Raw genomic sequence first — 17,373 nt, 5'->3', positions numbered from 1 at the left:
CTGAAGAGAGCAAGAGCTGAGTTACTGAACCCCATACTTCAGTAATAGGGAATATCTTCCTTACAAGAGTCCACACAATGCCTACTCTTTTCTCCTCCCCCTCCTCATCCTCATCCTTTTCCTCTTTCTCTCTCCCTCTCTCTCTCCACTGTCTCTCTTCCCCCACCTTCTTTCTCTCCTTTTCTCCCCTGCTTTCTGCCTCCATTCATTCTTCTTTCTCTCTCTTCCTTCCCCCCTCAATACATACTGAGGTCAGGTTAATACTGTCAAATATTAACGGAAGATGTTTTAAAAAGAAAGCATTGTACGAGACCAAATTTTCTGGTCCCTTAGAGATAAGGTGGGACCTCATAAGCCCTGCAGCAGCAAACTAGTACAGATGTGAGACATACTCCAAGAACTGTAGATAGCAAGATAATGATACTAAGACAGTAGTCAGAGGCCTTAGGACTTGGCTTAAGTCAGAATTGCCAATATTAAAATTCAAAAATGTACCCTTTTAAAACAGAGGACTTCCTACTTTTAAAAAATGGGGGAAATGAACATACTTATTGTTCCTGCCCCTTTAGAGACAGAAAATAAGCTAAGAAGTTATAGAAATAACAAATAGATGTTCTGGGCTTGTTTTAGAGGTATTTTGTCAAAAACACCTTCAAATACCATAGTCACATGTGGGTGTGACAAAGAAGCAACAGTGACTTGACCCACCATTTGATGGTGAGTCAAGTGACCCATTGCCAGGAAAATATGAGGATATGGCTGACTCCTTGGAGGGTCTCATGTCCTCTAACAAATCATTAAAAACTTAAAGGTGAAGAAGAAATGCAATCAGCACAGAAACTTAAAAAGAACCAGATCAGGTTTATAAAAGTTTATTTAAAAATGCAAAGAAACAGATGCCACCTGGTTACTAAGAGTCAGGTGATAAGTTCATTAGGCTAGACTGCAAGAAGGTTAAAAGTTTAGGAATAATTAGCAAGGACGAAAGACTGGTCCAAACCATTAAAATTCTAGCAGCAGAACTTAGAGGGTTAGTGGAAATACTCCCTTACATTGGATTTTTTGTACTTGGAGGAGAAGATGGTCTGCACATTATACCAACAAAAGCTTAGGTAAGCCTTACATGTCTGAAGCAATTCACCTGTTACTAAAACAAAAGACCATCACAGATTGAGCATATCCAGATTTAAATTAAAACATTGGCCAGGATTGATAAATTGTACTGAGTATATAAAAAGCATGTTAACTAAAGCAGGTTCCAACAGCAATAAAGCTTTACTCCTTTCCCTTTTAAGAGGGGGAGAAACATGCAATGGATGCTTTGAGACTAAGTGAGGATGTTAGCTCAGAAACCAAATACATGTTTCTGATGAAAAACAGGAAACCTAACCAAAATGGCAATGATGCCTTAAAGGGAATGAAATGATAAGAACCAAAGCAATGTCAGAAGTTATGGTCGGGGACAGAATAGATCATATAATGAACCAGGTCCCATCAAAAGAGAAATGTAGTCCAAATTAAGGCAAATTAATTCTATCAATGGCAAATTATTGTCAGAATTAACAGATATTGAGATGAAAACCCAACTTCTCCCATAGAACCAAAGAAACAATAGAACTTTTCAACCCCCTCTACCTCAAGTACAGGTCAATCAAACCAAAACCAGTACTGAAACTCTGATAGAACAGGACCTAATTTCATTATAGGGGTTTAGTGATATCCTTGTTAAGATCCAACTTGGGGATAATGACCCCTTTCTGGAGCTAGTCATTCAATAAAGTAATGGTTGATACCATCCATGTTTGCTCCTCTAAACACTGACTCCCAAGTACCTCTATTACCAGACACAGTAAGAAAAAATGAGAAAACCTTCCAGAACTAAACTTGGATAAACAGTTTTGGTTTATCTAGCATTTATTTAGTTTTATGTAGTTATTTTATTTATTTAGGTTTATTATTTATTTATTTAGGTTTATCTAGTATTTTGGTGTAAACTAGCTGCTGAAACCAAACCCATCAAGTGAGCATTCTCTAACATTTTGGAAATGATTGATGAAATTAAAGGACATGATGGACCTTGGTTTTCAGTTGTTGATCTAAATATGTTCTTTGTGGTCCCACGGGCTAAAGAAAGTCAAGGTAAATTGACCTTTATAGGCAAGAGTAGATTGCTGCAAGAATATGTTAATAGTCCATATTAGTCCAAATTCCATAATATGTGCAAACAAGACTTAGATTACATTTACCCAGACAACCTTAAGGGGCACAACAAACAAGAGTAGAGGAAGTCACTGACATGATTATTGAAGGCCTGGATAATAAAGATGGGCAGTTACCCTGCAAAAGGTACAAAAGGCAATCATCAGTTAAATTCCTCGAGGATGATTTGAACTTCAGACAGAATTTCTATTCCCAAGTAGTGGTTAAAGATCTTTGTCTTACTAGGGGAAGACAAAGGGAACAAGCATTTATTATGCGCCTACTATATGTTAGTTACTTTATAAATATTATCTCATTTGATCTTCATAAGAGCTGTTGGTGTTAGATGGTTTTATTCTCCCCATTTTATAGCTTGAGGAAACAGACAGGAGTTAAATGACTGACCCAGCTAATAAGTATCTAAGTCCGGATTTAAATTCAGTTCTTCCTGACTCCAGGCCCAGTGTTCTACCCTCTGCTACCTAGAAGTTTACTACCACCAAAGAACAAAAAGGAAGTGCAGAGAACAGTTAGGCAGTTTGGATTCTGGAGAAACCACATTCCTCAGGTATGATATATGAGGTTACAAGGAAATCAAAATGTTTTGAATGGGGTCCACAACAATAGCATTCATTAAAACAGGTAAAGGAGGCTATGCCACAAGTTGTACCTCTAGTCTCAATTTCCTCAGACCCCTCCTCTAGGTTAGAAGTCAGGTATGAAGGAGACTTCATGACTTCGTGTTTGTAAGGAGGACAATGAGAAGCCTTATATATCAGTTATGCCTTGGACTCAAAAGATGACTGACCCTCAGAATAGATACACCATTGTGGAAAAGATATCCCAGTCAGTATATTATAGAAAGCAAAGGCTTGACCCAGGGTATGCTGCTGACACTATCAGCACCAATCCCTATCCTTGCATGAGCCAAAATCACCTCTGATAAACATGTTGGAATAATCACCACTACCCAGTCAGTGCTTAGGTGGAAATGGCTTATAATCAACAGACTGAGTGCTGGGAAGATAGGGACAAGTCATCTTCATGAGGAAATAGTTATCCATACTGTTGACATGTCAATTAAGCTCCCACAAGAGTAAGCAACCACCTTTCTGAGTATTCCCTGACCTGTCAAAAGCTGAAAGACAAAAGCAATGCATAGTTCATGAATGGAAATGCTATTCTCAGCCCAGAAGTCATTGAATGGTAAACAGCTGCCTTCAATCCTTCCACTGAGGAATAAATGGTTAAAGAATGAGGTAGAAATTCAACCCAATATGCTGGACTGAGGGTGATGTGGTTGGTTGAGCTTCTAAGGGAAAACCTCAATAATATTTTAATTTATACTGATTCTTTGGCTGTCACCTAATGGATTGGCTATTTGGTAGGCTAAATAGAGACTTTAAACAAAATGGGGTTGGTTATATTAAATATCCTTACTACACCAAGAAACTTCAGTTTTCCAGTCAGGATTTCCTTCCTAAGAGCCCATTTTCCCTGACATAGTCTTATGGTTAAATTGAAATAATAATGATATAAATCTGGTTTCATACTACAATAGTTCCTGCAATTGGTTGTAGATAAGTTTGCCCCAGGTCAGTCAAAAGAGAATTTCTAAGGAAAAAAGTTCTTTGGAAATCTTTCCTCTGAAATGAAATACTGAAGATTGTTCCATAAAAGCATTTACACATTTTGATGTTTGCTTTCATGATCTGCTATTTTCACTATTTTTCATAGGATTTCATTTGCCAAGGCTCATCTAGATGAATAGAACTCTCATAAGCCACTTCAGTCTATTAAAACGTTTGTCCTTTGTCATTATTATGAAGAAATATTACCTACTTCCAAAAGAACAAAATTTACCATTTTCAAGACCACATTTGGATCCAGTAACATCTTAAGGACCTAGTTAGTAACTTAAGGAGTTAGTAGGCTCAAAATATTGTTCTAATGTTTCTGATGTTATTTATAAGGCTTGCCATTTGTGACCTTCCTATTTCCTATTCAATACCTCATCAATAAAATTTAAAAATAAGCATTTAGTGCTTACTATATTCCAGGCACCGTTCTAGGTGCTGGGGATACAAATACAAAACAAGACAGACCTTGCCCTCGAAAAACTTCCATTTTACGAGCATACAGCACATTAATAGATAAATACAGACTATACAAAACAAATACACAGTAAGTTGGAAAGGGAATAATAAGCAGGGGATTCAGAAAAGACTTCTTGAAGGAGGTAGAACTTGAAGAGTTAGGGATTCCAAGAGGAAGAAATTAGAAAGAAGAGAATTCCAGGCATGGGGGACAACCTACTCAAAGGCCCAGAAAGAAGAAATGGAAAGCTTTGTGCAAGGAACAGTAAGCAGGTCAGACTGACTAGAATGTAGACTGTGTAAGGGCAGTGGGGTAGGGGGAATCAGTCTGTACAGATAGGCAGGTACCACACTGTAAAGAGATTTAAATGCCAAACAAGCAATAGGGAGTCACCAAATTTTCTTTAGAAGAAGAATTAATATGTTCACTTCTGTGCCTTAGGAATACCACTTTGACCACTGTGCAAAAGACATTGGTTTCAGGATTATCAATTAGGAAGCTATTATAAGAAGTGGCAAGGTTTTGGGCTAGCTGGTTGCTATATGAAGAAAGAAGAGAGCAAAGTTGGGAAAGTTGTTGAGGAAGTAGAATCAACAACACTTGGCAATTGGTTGAATATAAAAAGGAATAAGAATGAAAAGTCAAGTGAATTCTATGTTGGAAAGAGAAGAACAATGGTACCCTTGACCAAAATAAGGAAGTTAGTAAAAGGGATGGGCTCAAGAATAAATATAATGCATTTTGTTTTAGACATGTTGAGTTTGAGAAGACAATGTGAAATTTAGGCTGAAATGTTAAGTGGACAGTTGATGATGCATTTATAGAACAAAAAGAAAGATACAAGGGCTGGATATGTAGATTTGAGAGTCATCTGCAAAGAAATTATAGTTGAATTCATGAAAATAAGATCACCATGTGAGAGTATAGAGAGGCCCTTTCTATAGAAGAGGGCCCAGGACAAAGCCCTAAAGTACACTCACACATAGAATCCTAGATTTAAGAATGGAAGAAACCTTAGAAATCATAGCCTCATCCAATTATCTCATTTTACAAATGAGGTAACTAAAGACCATGTGAAATGACTTTTCTAAGGTCACAGTTGGGGTGGGGGTGGAATATTAAGGAAGAGAGTAAGGATTAGAACCAGATTCTCTGACTCCGAATACAGTGTTCTTGACAGCAAATCCAGGATACTCTTCTAACAGATATTGGGGAGCACTTCAACACCAATAAAAAACTCAGAAATTTGTAGTTTTCTTCACATACTAAAAACATTTCTAGAAAATTCATTCTTTTTTCTTCCCCTACTCTTCCCCATGACAAATTCCATTATTGTTAAGAAATATTATAAACTCAACATTAAAATGAAATGTTTAATCCCCACAGTATATTTTATAAAAAAGCACCTAACTTCTTTTTTAGAAGAACATAATCTTTTTCACATTATTTTCCTACAACCTGTTTGATGCTAGATTGCCAAAGTGATAATCACAAAATAGTATCTCACAAACTTTGACCTATTGAGGGCTCCATTGGCATTTTTTAAGAACCAGAGGGCTTTACCTATATTGCACAATACAAAGGTTGTTGCAATTATATGTGGGAGGTCCAGCCCACAGACTACAAATCTCAGCTTGTAGTGGCTAGGGATATAAGAGCATCCTATGTTGAAGCCTCTCTTCTCTTGGTAGTACAACTCCACCAATGACAGACAAGTACCTGTGAACAACCTTGAAGAATTTTGAGGGCTACATTTAGCGTTTTCTATTGCATGCCATATATGTAGCTCTTTGTTAAATCTTTTAGTTCTAAAGAAAACTGAAGCCAAAGAAGCAAGGCAGAAAGGTAAGGAGAAAACAACAAATTAAGGTTATGTTTCTCTGAAACTCATAGGAAAGAAAGTGAGACTGTCAATCTGAAGCAATTTTAGGACAAGAAAATGTATCTTTCCTTTCTTGTTCTAGAATTTCCATTCAGCCAAGTCCTAAATCTCTGCAGAAATACAAATTATATTGATGACTGCATGTCTTCAAAGTCAAATAGAGATATTTGTCAGTTTCCCACTAGAATGACAAGAGATTCTTCACTCACTTTCAACTGAAAAGTACAAACCAAATAATTTTGGCAAGGTTTTTGAATGAATAGGATTCTTTTGGTATTGCATATGCATAGTATGGAATGCTAAATCATTTGCAGGGTAAATACTGATTATTACTCACCTTATAATTTCATTTCTGTCTTGAGTATGTGCTGTAACCAAGAGTTGCTATTGCCAACTGTCTCATCAGATATTCTTACATATGAGGCAAATGTGTAGTTAAAACCAAACCCATGAAGGATCAAATTCCAGCATAGAATGTAGTATTTCAAATATATCTGTTAAGTTTGATGGTTTAGTTTGATAAGATTTATTAGAAGGAGGGTGCTTTTTCTCCCCATACCCAGTTCAGAAGTTGTGTAGTGTTGCTCACTGTTAATAGGAATAATTTCTTTGTGAAAGTTAACAGGCCAAAGGGAAGGGGAAAAAAATCAGTTCTGTTATTTCTGGAGGGGAATTGAGCATTGGGTACTCTGAGCTAAACATTTCTTTGTGTTTCAACTTCTTACCTGTATTAAGTATAAAAGAACTTTACCTGCCACAGTGTGACATATTGCTTAGATCACAGATTTGAAGGAACTTCAGAGGTCATCTAGGTTAACTCTTATTATTTTATAGATGAAGAAAATGAGGTGCAGAAAGTTTAAGTGATTTCTCCAGGGTTACACAAGTACTTTAGAATGGTGTTTAAAAGCATCTTGTGATTCCTAATTTTGCTATTTACAATTCAGATCAGCATTAGCAAAATACCATACTTTTATCATTAAGCAATGTATATGAAGGTGTTAGTATAATAAATAAACAGTGTTTATTTGGTAATAAAGGACAGTTATACAGTAGATCGGAGAATAGCAAAGCACCATAGTAAGGTGCTAGTATTTTTACAATGGGATGCCAGAATAAAGAAGTTTTGGGTGGTACATTGATTTCATGTTCTCTAGGGATATAATGAATGGAACATTGGGACATGCCACTTCAGTCTCTGGTGAAAAAGTTACCCCTCCTTCTTGCAAAGATCTGTCCCCTCTTAATCTTTTTTCCTTTGGCAAGTTGCCCCTACCATCAAGCTCCATTCCTAATGCTCACAAACATGCTCATGTTCTGAATCCTTAAAATCAACCCTTGTTACCTAATATAGCTTTTCCATTTTACAGACAAACTTTGTGAGAAAACTGTCCATATTCCTTGCATCTATTTCTCCCACTTATTTCTCAACCCTTTGCAATATAACTTCCAACCTCAGTATTAAAAAAAAAACCTGCTCTCTCTCCATACTTACCATGATCTTTTAACCACCAAATTCAAAGTCCTTTTCCCCATGTTCATACTTCATGACCTCTATGGAACATTTGACACTTCATCATCCTCTTGCCTTGGGTACTCTATATTGGTTTTCCTCCTACCTGTCTTTTTCTTCTCTCAGTCTCACCCCTATCGCCACCTCCCCTCCAGTTCCTGACTATAAATTGTCCTGTGTTCTGTCATGGGCTACCTGCTCTTTTCTCTTTATGTCCCATTTGTTCGTTATTCCATCAGTTCCTGTGAGTGCAATTATCAGTTCTATACTGATGACTTCTAGATCTTTATATTCAACCCTAGTCTCTCTTCTGAGTTCCACTCCTACATCACCAATTGCTTTTTGGACATGTTTAACAATCTTCTTGTCCTGTAGCTAACTCAAACTCAATACACCCAAAACATTGTATTGTCTTCCTCCCCAATCTCACCTCTATTTCTGGCAAGAATGATATCAGTCGTGCTGGTTTGCAACCTCTAAACTCTCCCTTACTTCTATATCTAATCAGTTGCTTAGTCTTGTCAATTCTACCTCTATAACATCTCTTGTGTTATTTTCCTTCTCTCCAATCACATATGGCCACTATCTCTTATCAGTTCCCTTCTGAACTATTGTGGTAGCTTCTGATTTTTCTCCTTGACTCAAGCCTCTCCTTTTCATTCTAACCTTCAAATATGTTATTCCTCAAGCACAAATCTAATCATGTTACCCCTGCTCCAAAAGCTCAAATGATTTCCTATTACCTCAAGGATAAAATACATATTCCTCTTTTTGGCATTTAAAGCCTCTTTATGTATAGCAGTATGGGCAGGTGGCACAGTGGATAGGGCAGTGGACTGGGAATTAGGAAGACTCATCTTCATAAATTCAAATCCAGCCTCAGACTATGTAACCCTGGGCAAGTCACTTAATTGTTTACCTTAGTTCCTCATCTGCAAAATGAGTTGAAGAAGAAAATAGCAAACCATGGGTGGCTAGGTGGCACAGTGAATAGAGCACTGGCCCTGGAGTCAGGAGGACCTGAGTTCAAATCCGGCCTCAGACACTTAACACAAAAACTAGCTGTGTGACCTTGGGCAAGTCACTTAACCCCAATTGCCCTCCAAAAAGCAAAAAAAAAAATTTTTTTAAATCTTATGGGGCAGCCAGGTGGCTCAGTGAGTAAGAGCACCGGCTCCAGTGTTGGGATGACCTGGGGATCAAATCCGGGCTCAGATACTTAGCACCACACCCAGAAATAACTGGCTGTGTAACCTTGAGCAAGTTACTTAACCCTGATTGCTTTAAAAAAAAAAAAAAAAGAAAATAGCAAACCACTCCAACAATATCTTTGCCAAGAAAACCACAAATGGAGTCACAAAGAGTTGGACATGACTGAACAACAACAAAAACAGTATGGCTTCTTCCTACTTATTGAGGCTGCATATATGCTACTCCCATTCACGCACTCTTTGTTCTAACCACCCTGACCTACCTTTCATGTCTCATGTATAACATTCTTGTGTTTTGAAACAGGCTTTTTCCTTTGCCAGGAATGTATTTCCTTCTTGACTCTAGCTCCCTAGCTTCCTTCAAATGTCAGTTCAACTACAAGCTCCTACAGGAGGCCTCCTCTGATGCCCCACCCAAGTTGTTAGATTACCTCTTCCTCAAAAAAAGTTCCTCTGTAATGTGTGTGTTTATATATATATATGTACATATCTCTGTATAGATGTATTTTAAGGGGTAGTTAGTGGCACAGTAGATAGATAGAGCACTAGACCTGAAGTCAGGAAAATGAGTTCAAATCTGGCCTCAGACACTTACTATCCATGTAATCCTGGGCAAGTTATATAACTGTGTTTGCTTCAGTTCCCTATCTATAAAATGAACTGGAAAAGGAAATGGCAAACCATCCCAGTATCTTTTGTCAAGAAAACCCTAAATGGGGTCACAAAGAGTTGGACATAACTGAAGCAAACAAGCAACAACAAATGTATTTTATATGTGTGTATACATTTTATGTAAGTACATGTATATTTATACATATGTATATTTATATACTATGTAAATTTCTCTTTTCTATCAAGGGACTTTTTCCTTTGGCTGATTGACCCTACCATTATACTCTTCCTCTCCCACCTACATTTTGCTTTTATGCATAACTATCATTTTACCATCCTTAAAAGAAGGAACTGTTTCATTATTTTTGTTTTTGTATTTCTAGCACCTAGAACAGTGACACACAGTGGACATTTAATCAGTGCTTATAGATTTATTGATACCAATTTCAGGCACAATAGATAGTAGGAGCACCCATGAAAGCTTCTAGTATAACCCTGAGTGGGAGGTCAAGAAGCATTTTTATTTTCACATGAAGTAGAGTTGCCAGAGTTTTGCAAAATAGTTAAATCCCTTTGGTATGCCTCCAGGCACCCAAAGGCCACACCTGGCTCCCTCTCATAGAACTGATTCCAGCTTTCATTATTTCCAAATGAAAGAGGTATCAGATTGAGGTGAAAGTATAGGTTACTCATCCTATTCAGCTTTGAAAATCTCCCTAATTTCCTTTAGAATATTTTTTTTGTACTTGTGAGTTGTGAAGTGAGAAATTAGATACTGTACTCTCTTTTTTGTTACTCCAGATTTAAGTTGAACCACATAAAAGTTGGAGGTATTTGGGCTAGAGAAGGGAGTTTATTCAAAAAGGGGAGAAGGGGAAGTAATATTAATTTATAAAATAATGTCTCTTCCCAACTTTCTTGTAGTTGGAGCTTGGCCATGATTGGGTAGCTGTTCTACCCAACACCTTACACATCCACTACTTTAAGTAGAAAGGGATAAGTCTGCCATATAATACTGCTGAACTTCTATTCCCCTCAGCAATACCAAGCTGATTGAATGCCTTAGGACTGCTGGGCTTTTGCTGGATTTAGGATCAGTCTCTTGGGTTTTCTGACATGATAATCAAAAAGATGGGAGGGGGTTTACTTTTTATACTCTTTGTATCCTTTTAAACTGTATTCTTTTAATTCCCAAATAGTAGAGACTACTCAGTATTGTGGAAAGAGAACTGGCCTCAAAGTCAGAAAGACTTGGGTTTAACTTCTGGGCAAGTCACTTCATCTCTCTGTGCTGAAGGCAACTCTCTAAAACTGTAAGTTGTTGAAAACGTTCCAACCTGCATTGGTAGAGGGAATTTCCACACTTGGGAGTTATTTGTACCAAATTAAATCACAGATTCAAACCATATCCCAGACCTATTCCTATCTCTAAAGTGATAAGATAGATAAATAGATAGACAGACAGACAGACAGACAGACAGACAGACAGACAGATAGATAGATAGATAGATAGATAGATAGAAAAAATAACAGGTGGATAGATAAACCTCAAGGAACTTACTCTTTTTTAGAGGCAATTGGTGTTAATTAACTTGCCCAGGGTCACACAGCTAATAAGTGTCTGAATATTTGAACTCACAATTCAGGACCAGTGCTCTATCCACTGCACTACCTAGCTGCCCCAGGAACAATCCAAGGGGAGAGTCAAAATATAAAGGGGAGGAGTTAAAGGCTGAAGGGGGCAGAGAGAGCAGCATGACTGGGGGTCCTCAAGTAATGGCAATCCCCACCAGAGACTCACAGAATCAGGAGAACAGGCTTCAAGACAGAATCATCAAGGGGTAGGCAAGCTGGTGGGTAGGTAAAGCAACCATGAGACAGAATTGAGCTGAAAGTGTTTTTTAGCTGGATTTTTAGCTAGTCCACAATTGCTTACCTAATTTTAAACATCAATTGACTCTTATTAAATCTATCGAAAAGGTGTATCACCAACAAAAGAGAATAAAAACAAATGGGTCATTGTTTTATTAAACAATTAGCAGAAGAGGTGAGTGAGCTTTTGTTGTTGTTTTTTTTTTTAAATCATGCTTTGAAGTCATAGAACTACTTAATAGATTTGTTGATTACCCAGGTGAAGAGGTCAATGTTCAAAAGAAGGCATGAACTAATTGGCTACATGTGGAAAGAGTGCTATTTGACCCAGAGATGTCTCTGGAGACCGCCATGGCAGCTAGATGGTGCAGTGGGTATTTCAGTGCTGGGACTCAAATCGGGAAGCCTAACTTCAAATCCTACCTCAAGCCCTTGGCAAGTCACTTAATCTCTGTCTGCTTCAGTTTCCTCAACTGTAAAATGGGAATAATAATAATGATGTCATCCTTCCAGGTTGTTGTAAGGATCAAATGATTTGTAATATTTGTAAAACACTCAGCACAGTTCCTGGCACATAGTAGGTGCTGCCCTGGAAATCACTCCTGAGTACAAGTTCTTCCTCAGTCTGCACTGAGGTAACAATAGCATAACTACCAATTGGCACCTGTTCCCACTCTTTGTATAGAATAAGGACTCTGTCCTAGATCTAGAATGCCTTTTTGCCTTAGAGCACAATTGTAGCCCCAGTTCAGACTATTCAGTGGAAGGCTTTGTATAGGACCTTTGTGGTTATATATGTAGGGACATTTTCCTGTGTCTTCAGAGCTCTGTATCCCTTTTGACTTCTGTTGGAAAAATACTGAGACTTTTCCTTAGGTTTCCCAATCAGAACTCAAGCTAGCATTTTTTTTTAGGTCCTTATGGAATAGTTATGGAGAAAGGGAAGAGTGGAACTTGTCTATACTACTTCCTCCTACTGTCCCATCTTGGCTGATTTTCTCTAAGTTCTCTTAGCTAATATCAACCCTAAGCCTAAGAATTGGAAATTGAGGGGATCCCCATCAATTGACTGAACAAGTTGTGGTATATGATTGGGATATAACATTGTACTGTAAGAAATGACAAGCAGGATAATTTCAGAAAAACCTGGGAAGACTTATATGAACTGATACAAAGTGAAGTGAGCAGAACCAAAATAACATTGTGCATAGAAACAGCAACAGTAATATCGTAGAGAGATTAACTGTGAATTACAGCTATTCCGATCATTATGATGATCCAAGACATTTCCAAAGGACTTACAATGAAAAATGCTATCCACCTTCAGAAAAAGAATTGATGGAGTCTAAAATGCATATTGATACATAATATTTTCACTTTCTTTAGAAAACAAAAACAAAACTTAACCCTGAAGAGCTTCCCAGGTCTGCTCCCTTGGCTAGACAGAATGACACTTTTGATGAAAAGTAGATTCCTTTAAACCTGGGACCTACACAGCTATTTAGGTCTTGTTCTCCTTAGATTTTGAAGGACTTCCTCTCTTGAGGCAATAGAAGGCAATAAAGGGAAACATAAGGAAGTTCCTGAGGGGTTTCCTCTTTCTCAAGCTGAAGATGGCACTAAAGGCAAAGTATCATTTTCCCAGTCACTTCTTTCTCCAGTAAGTTCTTAGCATCAATTTTTTCCTTCCTATCTGATCCATCCCCTACATGTTAAATAGTTTTAGCGGTGCTCAGCAGTCCTCCACTTTGTTTACTTTTATTAACCTTCTCTCAGTTTCTTTTCTCCTGAATTCTCAGTTCAGAAGGCTTTGGTAGTCCATCTTCTATAAGCAGCTTCTCTTAACAGCTGTTCTGAGTCTTCTCAGCTGACTTCTCAAGTGTCTTCTCAAAATGTTTTCTCATATCACTTCTTATGCATAAAATCAGAGTATTCTATGTAGTAACCCACCTCTCTCTTAGGTTGAGAAACCTAAAATCAGCATTTCTATCAGATATGACATAAAGAGTCCATAGACAATTGTCCCATAGTTCTCAAATAGTATTTTGATTCAGACTTTTCCAGAAATAAACTGCAAAGTCCTGAGAATAGTCATATTCAAATTAGCTGCTGGGAAATAATGTACTATAGCCACCTATAATATCAATCTTGAGTTATTTCTGCATCTGCACTGCTTTCATTCAGTTCTTCTCAGTACTTCTGAGGAACTATTTTTTCTCAAATTCTTAGACTTGTATGTGTTTCTCTCTGAGCTACTTTACTCTCTCATATGAATACATTTTTTTGCCCCATGAGTAAATAAATTGTTCATACAAGAAAGGGGCAGTCTCCTATATTTCTTTATGAAAACTTCCCCTTGTAATAATCCTATGTGCCTCATTATGGTATTTGGTGACTGACAGTATATTATTGGGACTTGAATAAAGTAGCTATGCCAAATACTTTTTTTCTGACCTTTTCAGTGAGGTGAACCAGGTAGCAGAAGGACAAGAAAGAATGTTAGGATGAATAATGTGAAAAACTTTTCAAGATTTGGTTAAATATTTCATGTATGTATGAGTGTTGGCCTACATAGGTCCAAATAAACCTTTTATTCTAACAACCATGGCTACCTTAGATGGTTTGAGAGCAATTCCACACCAAGAGAGTGATGATCATCAAAAACCTGTTACGTTCAACAATAGAAAACTTACTAATAGACTCAGTGTCCCACATACAGACTAAAATTCTTGGTTTTGAAGTAGGCTCTCAGTAAGAAATTCAAAGACTATTTATGTGGATTGACATTTTGTCCAATGCCAAGTTAGGTGCTGCTTGCCAAAGATGGGTAGCAGAACTAGTTAATCCCAAATTTAGTGTATACTATAAACTAGGAAAATAGTAACAGACATATTGACTGAAATTAGAGATGGCTTCAGTACCTTGTTTCCTAGCAGTTCTTTTGAAAATGACTATTTTTAGGAAAAAAATAAATGAAAGTGAAAAATTGAAATAAAAAAGAAAATGAATATTTTTTTAACTTTGGAGCTTATTCCTGGGAAACTCTAAATCAAAGACTATTTGGGGACTACAAAACAGTTATCTATGATTATTTGTATAATTATCTATTAGAAAAGTAGAATCGGGGTTTTCTACCTAAGATAGAGGTGGGGCACTACTAATAAGGAGACTGATTTGAGGCATTAGATGCAAGATCAGAAACTGGATGAGAACCAGTTTCAGAAGATATTGAAAAATGACTGCATATTGACTTAAAAAATCACAAACTAACATTACACTGTGTTGTAGTTTAATTTGTTTTGTCAAACATTTCTCAATTACATTTTAATCTGGTGCTTCAGTATCTGTGAGTTTGATAGGTCCCCCTTCCTCCCCCACCAAACCTATTACTAAGTAACTTGCAGCACAGTCAAACAGACAATGTGTATTAGAAACAGGACTTAGACTCCAAGGCTTCCTGGCTAATAGGCCAGGTCTTTCAATAACATGTTGTGCAACCTTTCACTGTATGTAATTATATACAAAATTATATTAGTTGTATTTCTCCCAGTACTTAAACACATCCCTCTATACACAGTTAAATGTTAAGTAAATATTCCTTGATTGATTATTAACTATAGGACTATGAGCTCCACAAGAATTCTCCCTGGACTTATAATAATTAGCATTTCTATCCAGACTCTCTCCTGCACCAAACTTAGAAAAAATATCATATTTAGCATGTGTGAGGTGTAATCTCTAGAGATGCCCTTCTGACTCTTCTAGGTCAAAAATAGTAAGAAAGCAAAGCTCATATTTTCTAAATGTCCTAACAATAGTAAAGGGTCACTATGTTGAATTTCGTGGATGAGGAGGAATTCACAAAGTAACTAATAGGTTGAATACAGTTTTCAAAACCTAGAAAGGATACTCAATGGCTAAGCAATGCTGAAAGATTAAATGATATCAGTAAGTCTACTAGTTATGGTCCCATTTTAGAATCCCAAAAGGCCATCCACTTGTAGTACAATGAACCTCTAGTACTCGTTCAGACTAGATTTCTGCTATAGTGAAACCACGTACCATATTTAGCAACACATTCTTATGAGATAAATTATAGTTTGTTCCCCTACACTTTTTTGATGTTACTTATTTTGAACAGAACCACGAGTTGATTTTAGAAATAAAATTCTACCCTCTAGTGGCCGGTATTTTTACTTACAGCACAGTAAGACCAAAAAGGGTTAATGAAAGTGGGACAAAAGTGAGAAGGTAAAGCATGACTATTAGTGCTAGTGGATTTTTTCTTAAACAGAATGTTGTGTAAATTTTTCAGAGGAGTGAATTCTGCTGAGAAGTTAAAGCAAACAAAAGATGGGATACAGCTTAAGGAGATCTAATCAGAATCATTCAGTTCTTCTCGGTACTTATAGTCATGTAGCTGTAAGTGCAAAAAAACAAATATGGAAAAAAAAAACAGTCAGAACCTGAGAAGAGAATACTTTTTTTTTTTTACAAGTAGGAGGTCACAAAATTGCAATAGATCACATGTAAGCCTTGGAGAACTGTCATTTTTAGAACATTGGTTATCAAAGTATTTCTTTGTTTTTGGAGTTCCAGAATAAAAAGTATGAACATAGACATATGGGCTCCCATGTGAAAAGTATGAAAATTGTGTGCTTTATTTGTTCTGTTTTAATTCATAAATTTATTTTAATTACATTACTCATAATATCACAGTCCATTTTACAAGTTGATGAAAACATGAAACATTTGAAATCTAAACATGGGGGAAATGAGCCCTATTCAAAAATCGGAGGCGAAGAAAGAAGTGGGGCCAATGGGGGTGAGGGAAGGCAGAGAGAGAGGATGACATTTACAAGGTGGGCTCCTGGTTAATGTTCATCCAATTGTATTTATACCTGGAGAGGGATTTCAGCTCCCTTCTTTGTCCTGTTCTGGGATTGGGGAGTTTGGTCTGGTCAGTGGAGCTTGGTCACCAGGTAGGAAAGAGCCATCTGGCTGCCTGTCCAGAGATCTGGTGGCTCTAGGTGTTTTTGTTTTGTTTTGTTTTTGACAGAGAGAGAGTTAGAGGTTGTAGTGCCAAAAAAAAGGGTGTGTTGAGGACAGTAAAAAAGTTTCCCTACCCCATCCTCCCCCTAAAACCCAGATCTTGGAAATACACAGACACACACACACACACACACATCCTTTTCTCAAACGTATAAAAGTCTCACTGGATGCATTTATAAGGATGTCATCATCAAAGGACTTGGCTTCCTTGATAACATTCCCAGTTAAGACTTTTGCTGGCATCATCTGGGACTCTGGCACTGACTCTATTAAGGACTGCCAAATGTTTGTGGAATTAGGAATCACGAAGTTGAATTCGAAGAACCACTCTTCTAGGAACTACCCTTTAAAATAAACTTTTTGTTCCAATGATTGGATCAAAATTGTATTTACTCTCCCAACCCATATATCCACTAAGTAAGTGGGTCCCCAGAGGTCAACTTGTGGTATCTCTGCCTCAGGGTTCTAGAGGTACTCATGAGTAGATATTAGCTTCTTGCTAGTGCTATCAGCTCCCTTGAGATGGGGGTAAAGGAGGGAAACAGAAGAATCATTTTGATATAGCCAACCTACTATGTACTAGGTACTGTGCTAAGTAAACACTTTACAAATATCTCAAGTCATGAGTTTAATTCTTCAAACAACATTTTGCTCCACAGTTCACATCCATGTAGTATCACCAAGAGAACCTGGAGGTTAAAAAGATGGCCTTTTGCAGAAGAAAATAGAAATCATTGAAAGTGTCATGAAACCCCAAATGCAATTAAGCTTAAAATCTCTTCTAGGACTCAGTTTATTATCCATCTCAAACTCTTGTTCCAAAGTCTTCTAATATCAGAAGAAAAAAAAATAAGATGAAAGTGTGATTCCTAAAGAGTTTCTAGTACCTGTATCAGCAATGCCATATTCACAATGCCTATAGAGATTACAAATAT

General features: G+C 37.2%; 1 protein-coding gene across 3 annotated transcripts in view; it reads left to right on the top strand.

Annotated features, from left to right (window-relative positions):
- FAR2 (fatty acyl-CoA reductase 2) overlaps positions 1-17,373 on the top strand; it is a 189,564-nt gene that overhangs the window by 62,424 nt on the left and 109,767 nt on the right. Inside the window, exon 2 of one of the 3 annotated variants that reach the window (XM_069094891.1) lies at positions 10,714-10,827. The exons of the other annotated variants lie outside the window; for them this stretch is intronic. The gene's annotated coding sequence lies outside the window, so the exon portion shown is untranslated. The remainder of the gene's footprint in view (positions 1-10,713; positions 10,828-17,373) is intronic. 3 annotated transcript variants of the gene reach the window in all.

The sequence above is a fragment of the Petaurus breviceps genome, unplaced genomic scaffold, assembly GCF_028583685.1.
Source record: "Petaurus breviceps papuanus isolate PSGF00001 unplaced genomic scaffold, PetGlider_PUasm1.0 221, whole genome shotgun sequence".
NCBI classification, from domain to species: Eukaryota; Metazoa; Chordata; class Mammalia; order Diprotodontia; family Petauridae; genus Petaurus; species Petaurus breviceps.
The sequence above is the reverse complement of the archived record's forward strand: the minus strand, read 5'-3'. Positions and strand labels throughout refer to the sequence as shown.